This window comes from Capra hircus, chromosome 6, assembly GCF_001704415.2.
Source record: "Capra hircus breed San Clemente chromosome 6, ASM170441v1, whole genome shotgun sequence".
Classification (NCBI taxonomy): domain Eukaryota; kingdom Metazoa; phylum Chordata; class Mammalia; order Artiodactyla; family Bovidae; genus Capra; species Capra hircus.
Genome location: NC_030813.1, coordinates 86500904 through 86520425, shown reverse-complemented (window position 1 = coordinate 86520425; position 19522 = coordinate 86500904).

Sequence of the window (19522 nt, the reverse complement as noted above, 5' to 3'; positions counted from 1 at the left end):
GAGTCTTCTCTTGTGTTGTTGGAAGAGGGTGTTTGCTATGACCAGTGCATTCTCTTGGCAAAACTCTATTAGCCTTTGCCTTGCTTCATTCTGTACTCCAAGGCCAAATTTGCCTGTTACTCCAGGTGTTTCTTGACTTCCTGCTTTTGCATTCCAGTCCCCTATAATGAAAAGCACATCTTTTTTGGGTGTGGTCTTCATAGAACCATTCAACTTCAGCCTCTTCAGCATTACTGGTCCAGGCATAGACCTGTATTACTGTGATATTGAATGGTTAGCCTGGGAAACGAACAGAGATCATTTTGTCGTTTTTGAGGTTGCATCCAAGTACTGCATTTTGGACTCTTTTGTTGGCTATGATGGCTACTCCATTTCTTCTAAGGGATTCTTGCTCACAGTAGTAAATATAATGCTCGTTCTTGCCTGGAGAATCCCAGGGATGGAGGAGCCTGGTGGGCTGCCGTCTGTGGGGTCGCACAGAGTCGGACACGACTGAAGCGACTTAGCAGTAGCAGCAGCAGAATTAAAGTCACTGATTCCAGCCCATTTTAGTTCGCTGATTCCTAAAATGTCGATGTTCACTCTTGCCATCTCCTATTTGACCACTTCCAATTTGCCTTGATTCATGGACCTAGCATTCCAGGTTCCTATGCAGTATTGCTCTTTACAACATCGGACCTTGCTTCCATTACCAGTCACATCTACAACTGGGTGTTGTTTTTGCTTTGGCTCCATATCTTCATTCTTTCTGGAGTTATTTCTCCACTGATCTCCAGTAGCATATTGGGTACCTACTGACCTGGGGAGTTCATCTTTCTGTGTCCTATCTTTTTGCCTTTTCATACTGTTCATTGGGTTCTCAAGGCAAGAATAGTGAAGTGGTTTGCCATTCCCTTCTCCAGTGGACCACATTTTGTCAGAACTCTCCACCATGACCCGTCCATCTTGGGTGGCCCTACACGGCATGGCTCATAGTTTCATCGAGTTAGACAAGGCTGTGGTCCATGTGATTAGATTAGTTAGTTTTCTGTGATTGTGGTTTCAGTCTGTCTGCCCTCTGATACCCTCTGTCAGTACCTACTATCTTACTGGGGTTTCTCTGACCTTGGATGTGCGGTATCTCCTCTTGGCTGCTCGCCACTCCAGCGCTGCTCAGCCACCACCCTCTGTTCCAGCGCCACACAGCTGCCACTCACTGCTGCTCCACAAAAAACTATGGAAAATTCTGAGAGTTGGGAATACCAGACCACCTGACCTGCCTCTTGAGAAAATTGTATGCAGGTCAGAAAGCAACAGTTAGAACTGGACATTGAACAGCAGACTGGTTTCAAACAGGAAAAGGAGTATGTCAAGGCTGTATATTGTCACCCTGTTTATTTAACTTATATGCAGAGTACATCATGGGAGATGCTGGGCTGGATGAAGCACAAGCTGGAATCAAGATTGCTGGGAGAAATATCAATAACCTCAGATATTCAGATGATACCACCCTTATGGGCACAAAGTGAAGAAGAACTGAAGAGCCTCTTGATGAAAGTGAAAGAAGAGAGTGCAAAAGTTGGCTTAAAACTCAATATTCAGAAGACTAAGATCATGGCATCCAGTCCCATCACTTCATGGCAAATAGATGGGGAAACAATGGAAACAGTGACAGACTTTACTTTTTTGGGCAAAATCAGATGGGGACTGTAGCCATGGAATTAAAAGACGCTTACTCCTTGGAAGAAAAGTTATGACCAACCTAGATAGCATATTAAAAAGCAGAGACAGTACTTTGCCAACAAAGATCTGTCTAGTCAAAGCTATGGTTTTTCCAGTAGTCATGTGTGGATGTGAGAATTGGACTATAAAGAAAGCTGAGTGCCGAAGAATTGATGTTTTTGAACTGTGGTGTTGGAGAAGACTCTTAAGAGTCCCGTGGACTGCAAGGAGATCCAACCAGTCCATCCTAGAGGAGATCAGTCCCGGGTGTTCACTGGAAGGACTGATGTTGAAGCTGGAACTCCAATACTTTTGCCACTTGATGCGAAGAGCTGACTCATTTGAAATACCCTGATGCTGGGAAAGATTGAAGATGGGAGGAAAAGTGGACTACAGAGGATGAGATGGTTGGATGGCATCACCAAATCAATGGACATGAGTTTACTCCCAGGTAAACTCCAGGAGTTGGTGATGGATAGGGAGGCCTGACGTGCTGTAGTCCATGGGGTCACAAAGAGTTGAACACGACTGAGCAACTGAACTGAACTGAACTGAAGCTACTGAATGAGTGGACTCTTAGTGGTGGATTGGATTGAGAAAAACAACCAAGCATCATTTTTTCTTTAAAAGCACGAGACAAGTGCTTAATTCCATAGAATGTTTAATCCTTTGTGACTTTTTCTCCTTTACTCCAATTATCTTTACTTTATAAATACTGTTTCCCTCCAAACTATTACAGCAGTTTTTGAATATATTTGTGATTTGGCTTTTTAAATTTTTAGAATTTGTCTCTTTCTATTTTCCTCTGTGTTTCCCTTTTTGTCCATAAAACAAGGCTGCTTATTAAGGCTCCAAAACCCCATGAAATTTTAAGAATTTGTGTGTTTGTATGTGGATGCATTTTTTTTTTTGCCCCCGAAGGAGAACCTATATCCTCAAAAGTCTGTGACTTTCCCTCTCTCCTAACATGATCTTATTGCCCTAGATTTTAAGTCACCAGGAGTAGAAAAATCTTTTGATTTTTATGGGTGGAAAGGGGCTGGCTTTGGAGTTGCCAAACCTGAGTTAAAACTTGCCATATATTTTCCAACTGTTAAATTTCCTGTTCCATAAAATGGGGGTAATAATTTTCTTTTAGGAAATAATTTAAGTAATGTATGTAAAGTATCTGGCACCTAACAGGCACTGAATGATGATTAGTATCTGATCAATACATTAAAGTACTTCTGTGGTTCCACATTACACTTCATAATTAAGGACTTAAGAGTAATAACAGCAGTAATAATTCTCATTTCCTAAGCATGACTATCATGCTGAAGCTCTACTAATAATAATCCACTCAAGTTCTGTGGATTATTACTTGTAGAACTCTCCCACAATTCAAGATTACTGAATTTGGGACACTTGAGATAAAGTAGAGTCTTTGGAATCCACCATTAGGTGGCCAAATAGTATATAAGCATCCACAGTCTTGATTTCTGTCTGATTAGCTTCAGGCCCTAAGTATGAGAAGCTTTCCTTCATAAGGGAAGAGGAAGTGTATTTTAATCTCTCAAAGTTTAAATGGTTAATAATGTATTATTTCACAGACATTTCCCAAGCAGCCTCTTTATGTAAATCCCCACATGAGGTTCCCACCCATCCTGTATAAGCTATTGGGATAGAAATTTTTCCGAGTCAGAGCTTAGTAGTTGGTTTGAATTCTGGTTCCTACAACTTAATTGTTTTAAAATTTCAGTCAAGTGACTTAAAGTCCTTAAGGTTTAGTTTCTTTGTTTGTAAAATGGAGGATAATAATAGTATTTCCTTCATTGGTTTGTTGAGAATTTAATGAGTTAATTTGTTTAAAGTCTTTATAGTATATAGCTGAAATAAATGCCATAAGTAGATATGTAAATATTACCTGGGGTTATGATTAGAGCTTGTTCACTAGCTGTTTTGTTACTGACCACTGACAGATTTCCTAACGAGTTTAAAGGATGTTTCACCTTGTTGTGCTTAGTGATGAAAAAAGAGCAAAAAGACAGAAAGCAAACCAAAAAACCTCTCAAGGAGCAATGAAACATCCATAGGATATAGGAAAAAACTGGATAATAAAGTTTATCAGATTTATTCAGTTTAAGTGTAGCTTTTTATCTACAAATGCAGAAATTACTCCATGATGCCAGTGAGTTACTGCTGGCAGGTGGTTATTTATTTGGACCACCCTCACAGGTAGTGTTTATATGTACTGAAGGTCAGCTTAACAATGCCTGAGAATCTAAGAAAGTTAGCTTGTTCTCCATCTTCTCCATCTTCTTCAGTCTGAGAAGAAAACGCAACCCAACAGTTAAGAACATAGGCCTTGAGTTTCGAAATACTGAGTCATGTATACCCTGCACTTAGAATAGTGTCTAGCTCATAGTAAGTGCCATAGAGTTAGGTGGTTTTCTACTTTTTATACCTCATGGAGGCTGGTTGTGATGTTATCTCACCATGGAAATAATATATATATTGACCATTTATTGTACGCATTGGATGCAGCTCTAAGCACTTTTCATGGCTTTATTCTCACTAATGCTCACAACAACCCTATGAAATAGTTTGTATTATTATATACATTTTATTATAAGGAAATCAACACGAAGAAAGATTAAGTAGCTTGTTTAGTTACATAGTCAGTAAGTGGCTAAAGCCAGACACTCTGACTCCAGGATCCCTGTTCTGTTTTCTACTCCATGCTGTCTCGGCCTGGATTGAAGCAGTGATGTTAATGGACAGCTTATTTAGCTTCTCTTTGATAACAATGACTGCCATTGTCCCTACTTGAGTATCTTGGAGTTAACTGGAGGTGAAAATCACAGGGATTCAGAATGTCTAGTTCCTAGTTCTTGATTGATCACTCACCAACCCTGGGACTTCAGGAGTGTCCTTAGCCTTCACTGCTTTTTGGTTTCCATAACAAGAATCTGCCTGTTTGTTTCCCAAAGCCTGTGATATTGTCCTTCATCAGCAGAGTAGAGTCCTAGTAGTCTGGACTTGCATGCTAAGGAGAAAATTAAAATATTTGAGGTTCAGTTCTGCTGAAATGCCTGGTTGAGAGAAATGGATTTGGGAATAGAGCTATTCAACCACCTTCCTGGGAATTCCTAGATCTGTGTCCAGGTCAGGTCATACCATTGGTAGCTTGTACCCTTAGATTAGCTTAGCTTCTTTAAAGAATCACCTTAGTTAGGTTCATTACTACAACTCACAAATGAGAGAAAGATGTAAGAAGTCTTCCTAGAAAGTGCCCACCATGTGCTGGACACAGTGCAAGTGTGTGATATTTTGATTGGGAACACCATGGAAAGAGTCTGTACCTTCATGGAGCTATTTATTAAATAGCAAATCTAGACTTTGAGGTGTAGGATATAATGCTGTGTAGTAAGAAATAAGACTGGAGCAGTTCAGAGCGTGTAGGAAGGACTTTAAAGAAGGTGTCCCAGAGGAAGTGAGATACAAGCTGTAACCTGATTTCTGAGTTAAAGGTAGCCAGAAAAACACAGAAACATGTTCAAGGCAGAGAATAGCATTATTGTGAAGTCTGGAGGAAGAATGAACAAGGTGAATTCTAACAACTTAGAGAACTCTAGAATGGCTGCAAAAGAACTCCAGGACTGAGAGGGGTGAGACATATGGCTAGAAGAGGTGAGCAGGGCTACTCAAACAGAATCTCAAGTTTAGCGAAGGACTTTCCCATAAAATATGGTTGAAAGCTGTACTATATCACTTAAATATGCATTATATAAAACTCTGCAGAGGAAATTTCTGCTAGAATTTTGTTTCAGGAAGAATCTTGCTGTTCTTGACATCTGATAACTTATTTTTCTGGAGTTACATTGTTAGTGGAGTATCTAGACCAGGGTCTTTACCTTCTACACCTTATTTTAGGAATATCAATCAATTTTGTTACAACTATTGTCATGATTTATTTCCTCCTTTGCCATAACAAGAAATATGTAACATTCTGTATTTCCCTGTCACTCTGGTTACTTGGAGAAGGAAATGGCACTCCAGTCCAGTATCCTTGCCTGGAAAATCCCATGCACAGAGGAGCCTGGCAGGCTGCAGTCCATGGGGTTGCTAAGCTAAATTTGGTGGCTTAATTAACAGTGGATCCAGGTTATGTGAGGCTTTAGTTACTATAATTTTGGAGGCTTTTTCTTTAAGAAAAACAACACAAAATTTAGGTAAGAAAAAATATTTGTTTAGATAAAACAAATTGCAAACAAATTTCATATTTTAAAGAGTTGACAAATAGTACAGGCATTACAAAATCTGGAAAAACAATGCTTTTTTACCAACTGCCTGACCTCTATTATAGCATCCATACATTTGAAGCCCAGTTTCTCCTCTCCTCACATGTTGCCAGGTCAGCTTCCAAGACATGTCAGTATCACAATATTTTCTCTGGTCTGACACCTTTAGGTCACATATAGAATGAGTAGGTATTGAGAGTTAGGCATGGGAAGAAGGGATATTCTTGGAAATCATTCCAACAAGAGAACATTTTAAGTACATATAAAAGTTTATTGTGGATCACATAAAATACGTAACACTAAACCCAAACTAAATGTCTCCTACCTCAGCTTCTCAGAATGTCCAGGGCTATTCCAATGCCATTTGAATTTGGGAGAAGCATATTGAAGGGACTATGGGAATGGGAAGATACAGCAGTCTCAGCCACTTGTAGGAAACTGACTCAGCCTCTGACCCTGTATTGAGCCTGTGAATGTCCTTTATATCTACCATCTAATGTTACTAACCTTATTACTATTTTTTTTGGAGTTTTTTTTTCTTTTTTTTTGTACTTTTAAAATTGAAGTATAGCTAATTTACAGTGCTATGTTAGTTTTAAGTGTACAGCAAAATGATTTAGTTATATATACAGATTCTTTTCCAAATTTTGTATTATTGTTACAAGATAGTATAGTTCACTGTACTATATAGTAGGTCCTTGCTGTTTACCTATTTTATATATAGTAGTGTGTATATGTTAATGTCAAACTCCTAATTTATCTCCCTCCTTCATTTTTACTATTTTATGCTATGAACTAAAATAGTCTGAGAGGAGATAGATATAAAAATTTAATTAATAAAATAGTAACAATAAACCTTGCCTAATTATCATTTCTTTATAGTAATAGTACCTTAAATATATAACAATAAATAACTTCATTGCCTGCATGCTGGACCCTGGGCGAAGTTCTCTAGATGATTTATCTTACTGAATATTGACACAAACCCTATGCAGTAGGCACTGTGATCCATCTAGCAATATTTTACTGTTGAAAACATGGAATCTTAATGAAGTTTAAGAACTTGCCAAAGGCTAAGTGGTAGAATAGGAAGTTGAACCCAGGTCTGCCTGCAGTTAACTATTTCCCTTTAAATAGTGTAGACACATATGGTATGTATGTTTTCACCAGTGGTTTCAGGACACTGGAACCAAGTTTCTTTTATAAAAAATATTTATTTATTTGGCAGCATTGGGTTTTAGTTGCAGCATGTGGAAACTTTGTTGTGTCATATGGGACCTTTTGTTGTGGTGCATGGACTCTCTAGTTGTGGGGTTGGTCCACTGCAGATGGGATCTTTGTTCCTCAACCAGGGATTGAACCCATGTCCCCTGCATTGCAAGGCATATTCTTAACCACTGGACCACCAAGGAAGTCCCTCCAACTTTCTATAAAAGGCTTTTTTTTTTTTTTTTGTAAAAATAAAGTGGGATGCGAACTTATATAAAATGGGTTTTTGAAGTTTCAATTCCAAATACTAACATGAATTATGATTATTTTAAAGTCCAGTTGCATGGAAAGTAAAAGAAAAATAAGTCTTGCTTTTCTTGAAAACAGGAAGCTGTCTCTTGGTATTTGGAGTGTAGTGCATACTGGGCAAGATGAATCAACTTCTAAATAAACAGTTAGAGCAGACTGGATAATTGAGTAAGTGGAAGCTTGTTGAGTCTATCACCTCATTTCTTACCAGACATCATCTAATCATTTTTTTTTCAGAAATGCTAGCATTCAGACTACCCTTCTACACTGAGATGATACACACACTTCAAGCTCCTCTTCCTCAATGGCCTCATATACATCGGCTGTAGCCCTCTGTTTATGGCTTTTGTGTTGTATGGGTTCCCTTTCCTACCTGCCACCACTGACCTTCACCTCTCTATTCAGAGGGAGTTGGTCTCATAAAACTACCTTTGGGATGCTAGACCAATGTGAACTTGTATTCCGAGTTTCTACCACCCATTTGTTCAGCCTGAGATGTAGGGTTAGAGTTGTATACTTTGGATATGTTGTCCTTCCCTTGTAACTCTGAATGGTAGGTATTAATACTGGTAGATATTTAATATCTAGTGGAAACTTGGGGTGATTAATGAGCAGAATCTGAGGCTACCCAGAGCATGAGTTTGCACCACTGTCTGTTGCCTCAACTTTCCAGTTGCTACAATATCATCGTCACAAGGCTAGGCAAAAGTCTGCACTGTGCTGTGCTGTGCTTAGTCGCTCAGTCATGTCTGACTCTTTGTGACCCCATAGACTATAGCCCGCCAGGGTCCTCTGTCCATAAGGAGTCTCCAGGCAAGAGTACTGGAGTGGGTTGTCATGCCCTCCTCCAAGGGATCTTCCCAACCCAGGAATTGAACCAGGGTCTCCTGCATTGCAGGAGATTCTTTATCAGCTGAGCTACCAGGGAACATCAGCACAAGGGCTACCTTTTATCTGGAGCCATCAGCGTTAGTAAGTCAAAGTGTTGACCCCAGGGGATTTCTCTCTGTTTCTCACCTGGGGTCCATCTTGGTTCTTCTGCTTTCCTTTGATGACAAGATCATTCTGGGCTCACCAGCAATTCAATACTCGCCTTATCCATAAGAAATGCAGGAATCCAGCCTAATTGAGTGTTCAAAAGGTGATTGGAAAAGATTGGTTTTTAAACAAATGAATTTTTTTTTCTTTGTGTTTTTAAAAAGGTTTTTGTCATAGATTTTCCTTTATTGGGAAAGCTTCCTGAAGAGAGACAGTAATGTAAAAGGGATACCATATATGTTCAGTTTTTTAATAAACTAGTTTCTGAAAGAGTGAAAGATTCCACTCTGAAGCATAAGTTTCTCCAAATCATAAAATCTCAGAGGCAGAAGTGACCTTCAATTCAGTTCGGTTGCTCAGTCATGTCCAACTCTTTGCGACCCCGTGAACCGCAGCATGCCAGGCCTCCCTGTCCATCACTAACTCCCAGAGTTCACTCAAACCCATGTCCATTGAGTCAGTGATGCCATCCAGCCATCTCATCCTCTGTCATCCCCCTCTCCTCCTGCCCTCCATCTTTTCTAGCATCAGGGTCTTTTCAAATGAGTTAGCTCTTCGCATCAGGTGGCAAAAGTATTGGAGTTTCAGCTTCAACATCAGTCCTTCCAGTGAACACCCGGGACTGATCTCCTTTAGGATGGACTGGTTGGATCTCCTTGCAGTCCAAGGGACTCTCAAGTGTCTTCTCCAACACCACAGTTCAAAAGCATCAATTCTTTGGTGCTTAGCTTTCTTTATAGTCCAACTCTCACATCCACACAGGACTACTGGAAAAACCATAGCCTTGACTAGACGGACCTTTGTTGACAAAGTAATGTCTCTGTTTTTGAATATGCTATCTAGGTTGGTCATAACTTTCCTTCCAAGGAGTAAGTGTCTTTTAATTTCATGGCTGCAGTCACCATCTGCAGTGATTTTGGAGCCCCTCAAAATAAAGTCAGCCACTGTTTCCACTGTTTCCCCATCTATTTGCCATGAAGTGATGGGACCAGATGCCATGATCTTAGTTTTCTGAATGTTAAGTTTTAAGCCAACTTTTTCACTCTCCTCTTTCACTTTCATCAAGAGGCTTTTTAGTTCCTCTTCACTTTTTGCCATAAGGGTGGTGTCATCTGCATATCTGAGGTTATTTATATTTCTCCCGGCAATCTTGATTCCAGCTTGCGCTTCCTCCAGCATCATCTGAAGGGATGTGTCCCTGTCCTAGTCTCACAGACCCCAAACCTTGGGGTTATCCTTGACTCTTCCCCATTCCTTGGAAGATCCCGGCAGCTCTATCCGCAGAATAGATCCAGAATCAGACCACTTTGAACCTGTTCTGTTCACTCTTGCTGAGTCTTACCACCATAGTGGTCCCTCTGTTTCTTCTTGGCTCCTTTTTAGTTTTTTCTCAAATTAGCAGCCAGAGTGATATGTTAAATATATATTTAAATATATGTAAGTCAGATCATGAACTTTTTCCAGTGGGCTCAGCTCAGCCTGTGCCCTGTGAGTTTGAACCCATCTCTCTGACAGATTTCTCCTCCTACTTTGTCTCCCTGCTCCTCTCAGGCCACTCTGGCCTTCTTAATTTAACTTATTCATGCCAGATATGCTTCTGCCTCAGGGCCTTTGCCTAGGACACTCTTACCCAGAGTCTCCATGGCTTACTCCCCTGCCTCCTATAGGTCTTCACTCAAATTTCACCATCTCAGTGAGGTAAAACTGTAGCTCTGTCATCCTTGCTAATCCTCTCTCCTGCTTTTTTTTCTTGATTGCGCTCATCATCAAATAATGTATATTTTCCTAACAGTTTTTGTCTATCTTCTTCTTTTGCAGTAAAGGCAAAGAATTTTATGTATTTTGTACATCAAATAATGATAATGGGAGAGGCAGTGAGCCAGAGGGAGATAGAGAGTGTGAGAGAAAGCAGAGGCCAGAGGACTTGAAAGAGGGAGAGATGGAGTCACGCCCGTGCGCGCGCGCGCGCGCGCACACACACACACACACACACACACACACACGTCAAGGAGACAGAAAGGATAGACAGGAAAGAAGACTCAGAGGACAGAGACAGTCCTAACTGGATTCACTCCTCCAACCATTCCCTAATTCAAAGATACCCTCCAACCCACTTCCCTGCTGTCAGGATTAATTTCGCTCAAACCAGTTCCGGTCCCGTATCCTGCTTCTTTGGGAGGTACAGGACAAAATGTAAACTCCCTAATTTGGCATAAAGTCACCATCTGCCTCTTCTTGTTTTTCCTAACACACCACTGAAATTATTTCCTAACATCCTGACACTCTTGCCATATTGTTTTATTTCCCCTCCCCAGACTCTTCAGACCTTTCTAAATATTCGTCCATCTGCACTTGTGGTTTTCTGAGCCTAAAATTCTCTCTTTACTTCTTCCACTTAGAAAGCTCTGTATTTTTTCAGAGCCAGCTCAAAAATACCCTTCTCTGCGCCACTTCCTCCTTTACTCCCTGCAGAGTCAGCTTTTCCTTTGAGTCCTCGTCTAAGTAGCAGCATTTACAGCAGCATCTGAGTGACCTACTCATCTTGGTATCATTGTGTCTCTAGTGGCTAGTGCAATACCAGGGCCTAGTAGGTGCTCAAAATGTGTTGGCTGAATGAATGAAGTCCAATTGCAGAGGTTTAACTGAACTTGACTCTTGTGATAAGTAATTCTGGGTAGTATAAAGTAGGGGACCATATTGACATAGCTACTCATACAGAATGAGTTAGGCTATTGCTTACTTAAAGCCTTCTCTTGTGACAATAAATAGTGAGTCTAAATTAAGACTCATTAAGTAAAAATGTGCAACGGCAGTTTTTACTGGCAAGATTCTTACCAATTTTGCTTTCTTTTCCAAAATCTACAACAATTATGCATTTTAATTCATTAAGTCATTCAGTAAATATTTATCGAGTCCATATTCTGAGTCAGGTACCATTCGAGCATCTGGAGACACTGAAGTAAACAAGACAAATAGCCCTGTCATCAGAGAGCTTATGGGCTGGTGGGGGCAGACAGATCTTAAACAAATATTACACAAATAATTTGTTCATTACAATCGTAATTATAGGCAATGCTATACACATCAGTAGTTCTAAAAAGCATAGTAATTCCTAGTATTAATATTTATGGAGTTGTAATATGCAAGTCACTATTGTGTGTTCTAACGTGTTGAATTTGATTACCTTTCTTAGCCTTGTCTGTTTTGTTTTCATATAAGGAAGCTCTGGCACAGAATGATGAAGGAATGGGGTCACAAACCAGGAAGAGCAGAATTGGTGTTTAAACTACTGTGCCATACTGCTGTCTAATGAAATCCAGGCGTGAGGTCAGGGTCAAGTCACATGTTTCCTTCTGCCTGTGCAACACCAAGACTGAGAAGGTGCTTTAGAATGGGGCAGATGGGAGCGCAGAATCCCAGACTGGGAATACCTTGGTCTGGCTGGCTTCTATCTGTAGATCCCGCATTTGTCTGTGTGTAACCTTGTGTGTGTGTATGTGTGTGTATGCGCGCGTGCACTAAGTCACTTCAGTCATGTCTGCCTCTTTGCGAACTCATGGACTATATCCCACCAGGCTTCTCTGTCCATGGGATTTCCCAGGTAAGAGTACAGGAGTGAGTAGGCATTCCCTTCTCCAGGGGATCTTCCTGACTCAGGGATTGAACTGTGTCTCCTGCAGCTCCTAGATTGGCAGATGGATTCTTTACCACTGAGCCATTTGGGAAGCCCCTGTGTAACCTTGAGCAAGTTTTAACTTTCTGGCATTCAGTGTTTCATTTTTAAAATTTTAATGTATGTGTTTGACTAGTTGTTCTTTAAGGAGCTTTCGGTTTCGAAATTCAAGTGTCACCTCCTCAGGGAGCTCTCCTTAACCACCCCATAGTCTCTCCTTCCTCTTTCTTCCCTTACCCTGCTTTAGCTTTCATCACAGGGCTTATCATTACTTGAAGTCATATCACAGATTTGGTGTTCCCCTTACTGCTGTTTTTGCATTGCCTAAAACAGTGCTTAGTGCATGGGGTTCACTTGGACCTTTGTTGGACAAACGTGCTTTCCAGCAAACTGAGATGGATGACCACCTTCAGCACCTGCACAGGATCTTTCACAAAAATATGTACTTGATGCTAACATTTTTAAAACTGCAAAAAGGAGACAAATGCTACATGTTCGACACCCATATGTTTCATGAACTCATCTTGGAAGTAGCTGCCTTGGCATACTTGGCCTTAGGATAGGTATAAAAGTAAGCCTCAGAGATCCAAGACAGAGGGACAGTCTCAGGGTTTCTGACTTTCTATCTTCCATTGTTTTCTCCCAAGCTTACAACCTGTAGTGATGCTGTAGCTTCATCTTATGGGACTTAGCTTTCCTTGCTTCATGGAAGTAGCATAGCCCTGTGAGTCCGTGCGCAGTTGCTCAGTCACTCAGACGTGACTGAACCTGTGATGGCATGAACTGTAGCCCGCCAGGCTCATATTAAAATAATGTCCAACCTGTGCTAGACACATATCTCCAGGACTAACTTGTTTATGTCAGTTTTTCTAAACACATCTTTAAATAACAGCCCCCTCCCCACTGCATTTCTAGTTTGTGAATAAATTAGAATGTAAATCCCGGTCCACTCTGGAAAGCCCACAGTCATTTCCTTCACAGTGCTCACATAGCTTATCTTTAAGTCATTATCAAACTGGTGGTTATGTGGGGGTCTGTTGGCAGAAAAGTGCTGAGCCCTGTGAAAGATGAAAGTGCAGGGAGAGAGCTGAAGGCATCAGCAAAAGGTATGATGACAGACAACTTTGTAATGATTATTTCTCAAAACTGGGAATTTTGTTTCTAGCGTCTGGTTTTGTGGAGTGTGGTTGCATGTATTCCCACCTCCCCGCAGTCTCCAGTGTTTCAGGAAGAAAGAAACTGTCTAAACTTCGTCTTTGGTGCCCCTCTTTGCAAAATGCAGCCCATCTGTGTGTTGATTGATGTTCTTTGACTGATAGTCACATACAGTCGGCATTAGCCAACCCTTCCCTGGTGGCTCAGAGGATAAAGTGTCTGCCTGCAATGCGAGAGACCTGGGTTTGATCCCTGGATAGGAAAGATCCCCTGAAGAAGGAAATGGCAACCCACTCCAGTATTCTTGCCTGGAGAATCCCATGGACAGAGGAGCCTGGTGAATTACAGCCCATGGGGTCGCAAAGAGTCAGACACGACTGAGCAACTTCACTTTCTTTCTTTCCATGTGAGCAGTTTTGGATGGAAGCTGAACACTCCTAGGAATTCAGAGCTTTCTTTCATGTGTTTGAGAGTTACTTTCCCAAAGAAAGTATTTTCAGGCTCTGAAAAATTCAGACTGTGAGTCTGGGTCAGTTTGAATATTTGCCTCCACTCATACAGTACCACATACTGGTAGGTATTTGAATGATTTGACTGTAGGCTGTCTGAGTAATCACTGAAATTGTAGGCAGAATTTTATGAATATTCAGTTCAGTTCAATAACTCAGTTGTGTCTGACTCTTTGTGACCCCATAGACTGTAGCACCCCAGGCTTCCCTGTCCATCACCAGCTCTTGGGAGTTTGCTCAAACTCTTGTCCTTTGAGTTGGTGATGCCATCCAACCATCTCATCCTCTGTTGTCCCCTTCTCCTCCTGCCTTCAATCTTTCCCAGCATCAGGGTCTTTTCAGTTCTTCATATCAGATGGCCAAAGTATTGGAGCTTCAGCTTCAGCATCAGTCCTTCCAATGAATATTAAGGATTGATTTCTTTTAGGATTGACTGGTTTGATCTCCTTGCAGTCCAATAGAATCTCAAAGAGTCTTCATTTCACAGTTTTCATTAGATTATCAAATGAATGCTTGAATGCTGTGGAGCGTCTCTGTGAGAGCCGAGGGGAAATTTGAAGGCTTGTATTTTTAACTTCTAATGCAAATAGAGTTTGAAAAAAGACATTATCGTTCTGGGCACGAGACCCCTTGCCTATAAATGCAAAGATTGAATTAAGTCAGTGTTTTTCTAAACTTTGTTCATGTACATAGTCATTTACGTACAATTGCCTCCGTGATTGTTGCTGTATCCTACCCTAATCTGTCTGTGCTAAGTCATTTCAGTCATGTATTAGACATTTCAGTCTAAGTAATTCAGTTTCTTTGCTACTGCATGGACCGTAGCCTGCCAGACTCCTCTGTCCATGGGATTCTCCAGGCAAGAATACTGAAGCAGGTTGTCATGCCCTTCTCCAGGGGATCTTCCCTACCCAGGGATCGAACTTGCATCTTTTATCTCCTGCATTGGCAGCTGGGTTCTTTACCACTAGTGCTACCAATCTGTACTATTTTTAATTTAAAAAATTTTAACACTTTAAAAAGTCATATAAAGAAACAAATGTGAGTCAGTAGTTCAACTGAGGTAGGTGAGTATAGAGCCTATTATACAAAATTTATCTTAAAAGAAACTTCATTTTTGCATCTGTAAATGAAAAACCATCATCACTTGATGTAAATACATTTATTCATGTGCTACATAAAAATTATTGTCTTGGGCTTCCCTGGTGGTTCAAATGGTAAAGAGTCTGCCCTCAATGTGTGAGACCCAGGTTCAATCCCTGGTTCAGGAAGATCCGTTGGAGAAGGGTATGGCAATTTAATCCAGTATTCTTGCCTGAAATTCCCATTGACAGAGGAGCCTGGTGGGCTACAGTCCATGGAGTCTCAAAGAATTGGACACGACTGAGTGACTAATACTTTCAGTTTTGCGTCTTTACACTGATGGCAGGCATGCCACAGGTAAGACACATTGGTGTAATGCCAGGTATTGGTGTAATGGTTCCATTATGTTTACCATTCCAGATTTATTCCCAACCCTTCTCCACCCAGAAAGGCCTAGAAGACCCTTCCTTGACTTAAGGCATTATGGAGAGCTCTGTGGTTTTATCCTCTGTAGGGCAGATATGATGGCTTCCCTGGTGACTCAACAGTGAAATATCTGCCTCCCATTTGGGAGCCGCAGGAGGCATGGATTCAATCCCTGGGGTGGGAGATGCCCTGGATAAGGGGATGGCAATCCACTTCAGTATTCTTGCCTGGAGAATCCCATGGACAGAGGAACCTGGCGGACTACAGTCCACGGGGTTGCAAAGAGCTGGACACGACTGAATGACTTAACAGTAGCAGCAGCAGGGCAGGTATAATGATGGAGGTTGCTGCTTTGGAATATCAGTGGGAAATATAGGACTCTGAAATAATAGAGGCCAAGTCTCTCAGAGACAAGGAGGGTGCAATTACCACACTAAGTCACAGGATGGAATGGGAGTCAGGATGCTTTGACCAGCAGGGATATGTGGTGGTGACTAAAAGATCATGTCTCTAGAAAACAATCTATGGACATCCTGTTAAGGTGCTGCTTGGCGTAAAAAGGTAAGTTTCTAGGTTCACTGAGCCCAACTCAAGTCACCACAGTAGAATTCGCATTCCCTTACCTACTTCCCAGACCTGGAGCCCCTTATCTGAGGGGAGACAAGGTCTCTGTGAGAAAGACTGCATATGTATATTATGGAAGTTTCCCTAGGTCTTCTCTGGAGAGACTAGAAGCAGTTTACTATGGTGACTGTATAGAGTGGAGTGGGGGAAGAGAAATACCCAGACTTTCTGGAGGTTATTAGACAGTGGTTCTGAATCTGAAAAGCCTAACAGTTTGCCAATTAAAGCTTTGGAAATCAGACAAGAGACAGAATTGGTCCACATCCATCTAATAGTGTGTGAGTGTGTGTTGGGGGGGGGGGTAGTTAAATGACTCTATCTTGTGGTTACTTCCCTAGACCCAGAATGTATAGTCAGGAGATATGCCTAGTGATTGATAGAATTCCATACTGATTCCTACACCAGTGGAATTAAATCTATAATGGTAGGACAGGCCAAGTGGAAGGAAGCTTCTAGACCTGTACTGCTTCCTCCAATCCCCTTGACAAGATGGTAAGACCTGTAGGGAGAATGGTAGCAAATAGCATCACCACTGAAGACTTGAGAGATAAAGGGAAATGAAGATGACCTACCACATCCATATTTAACTCAATTGTTTGGCTGATGCAAATGCTACATGGGTTATGGGCACACAGTGGATTATTGCAAAATAAATCAGGTGGTGATGCCAGTTGTAGCTTGAGTTCTAGATGTGGTAGCTTTATTGGAACGAATTAGTAAAGCCCATGGAATGTCATATGTGGTTATTGTTGTGGCAGATGCTTTCTTTCAATTCCAATCAGTAAGAAAAATCAGAAGCAATTTGCTTTTAAAGGGTGGGAACAATACAGACTTAAATTGTCTTGCCTCAAGGCTGTGTCACCTTTCTTGTAATCCATCATAAAATAGTCCTGAGGGTCCTTGATCATCTTCAAATCCCATTGGAAACCATGCTAGTCCATTCCATTGAAAGCACAATGCCACAGGTTTGGATTAGCATGAAGAATCAAGCCAGAAGGTGGAAGATAAATACTGGAAAAGTTTATGGGGTTCCTGCCATTTCTAGAGGCATAGGAGCATGGGACATGTCAAGATAGCTAAAGCGAAATGCAAGTTGAGGCAGCTTGCACCACTGGGCAAGATGAAAGAAGCACAATGCTTTGTTTTTTGTGTGTGTGTGTTTTGAGGACAATGTATACTACATAATGTATGGCTTGAAAGGTGGCCAGTTTTGAGTGGGACTTAGGTCAAGAAAGAAAATTAAAATACTTCTTTGAGCCCCTTTTTTTGGGGGGGTGGGTGGCAAGAATACTGGAGTGTGTTGCCATTCCCTTCTCCAGGAGATCTTCCTGACCCAGGGATTGAACCCGGGTTTCTCACATTGTAGGCAGATGTTTTACTGTCTGAGCCACCAGGGAAGCAGTCCCTTGGACTGCAAGGAGATCCAACCAGTTCATTCTAAAGGAGATCAGTCCTGGGTGTTTATTGGAAAGACTAATGCTAAAGCTGAAACTCTATTGCAATACTTTGGCTACCTCATGCGAAGTATTGATTCACTGGAAAAGACCCTGATGCTTGGAGGGATTAGGGGCAGGAGGAGAAGGGGACGACAGAGGATGAGATGGCTGGATGGCATCACCGACTCGATGGACATGAGTTTGAGTAAACTCCCGGAGTTGGTGGTGGACAGGGAAGCCTGGCGTGCTGTGATTCATGGGGTCTCAAAGAGTCGGGCACTACTGAATAACTGAACTGAACTGAACTAGGTCAAGAAAGGGGTACATACAGTAGCATAATCTTCTATGTCACGTGTGCATTATGACTTATGACTCAGGGGCCCACGGAAGGATCTGAGGCTTTATGGGACCTCTGACAAACCCTGACAGAAGAATAAGAGCATGGAACCTTAGGATTTTCATTGTGAAAAGAAGTTCTTGCCTTGCTACTGGACCCTAATATACCCAATGTGCTGACTTGGGGATGCCAAGTGATTATGCTATTTGAGTTACTCATCCTGAACTAGGTGGTTTATGATCCGTTGAACCATGAAACAGTATAAACAGAAGTAATCCATCATAAATGAAAATAATCAGGCTATAGTGGATTCGAAGGCCTCAATTTGTGTAAGCGACAGGTTCAGACTTTCATATAACTTGATGCCTTTCCCTCAATCCATACATCTGGTTTCACGGGGAGTTCTGTATGACTAGAATAAGCAGATATCCAGGTTTACCCTAGGTAGTACTGGTTTATACCTGTTGGTCTGCATTATTCATCATTCATGACACCACTTTTCATTGTCAAAAGTATCCTAATTTGGAGAATCAATTATGACTACCCTATATATGATCCATTAATGAATAGGAAGGAATGTGTGCCTGGTTTATGGATTTTTGTACTCTAGCATCAGCTGGAAGTGTACAGTTAATACCGCACAAGCCCACTGAGTGGACAGAACTCCAAATAGTATACCTGGTGTCTCTTATGTATGGAAGGACAAATGGTTTGAGATATTGATCAATACCAACTCAGGGTCAACAACACCAGACTGGTCAGCTGCTCAAGGAGTCAAAAAGAACAAAACTGGACAATTACTAATAAGGATGTCTAGAAGGCAGGCTACTTAGATGTTTTAGAATGGGCTATAGTAGGAAGATATTTATTTCTTATGTAAATGTCCAGTGGAGGGGAGTCACAGTGGAGGAAATTCCCAGTAATTAAGATGGCTCCTCCTGTGGGGTATATTGAACCTACCTTGGTGTTTGCTCATGGACTGGTGCTTGAAGTGATATGGTATCAACAACTTGGTATCCCCCTTGTCAAAGCTGATCTAACCATTAACACAATTAAGTGCCCACCTGCCAATAGCAGAGACCAACTTTGAGCCTGTTATATGACATCAGGGAAACCAGCATATGTGATCTTGTAAATGCTTGTTCTGAATTCCAAAGAAGGGCAAAAGGGGTAGGGTGTGGAGTGTGAATGGAAAAGCACAATTTCATCAGATAATGGGAATATTCCATTTCTCCACTATTACTGAAGCTATTTTGTTAGGTTCTCCTTATGAAAAGGATCAGTAGGAAAAGAAGGAAACTACTATGATGTAGCAATTTTATTTGTGGACTTTATCTCATTTAGTGTTCACAGCAACCCTGTGGGGTGAGTTGCACTCTGACTCCCTTAGGGACACGAAAACACAGGAGCAGAGAGACAAAGTCTCCACTTTCAAAGACTCATAGATAATTAGATGCGATGTCAAGGTTTGAACTCATACCTGTCTTTAATGGAGACTTTTTAGGAGACTGTCTGGAATGCTAAGGTGGGTCTCAGTGGGTGTCTGCTGGCTACTGTGGCTATCATTCTCTTATCCTTGCACTTTTGCCAGAGCCACTATGGGATGCAAACTGAATTTTTATCCCCTGAATCTCTCCTTCAGTTCCAACCCATGGAGTGGGAGTGAGCAGAGCTCACCTGAAGAGAGGGAGGAAATAAGAGCTCTGCCTGAAGAGAGGGAGCAAATAAGAAGTGGCTGCATG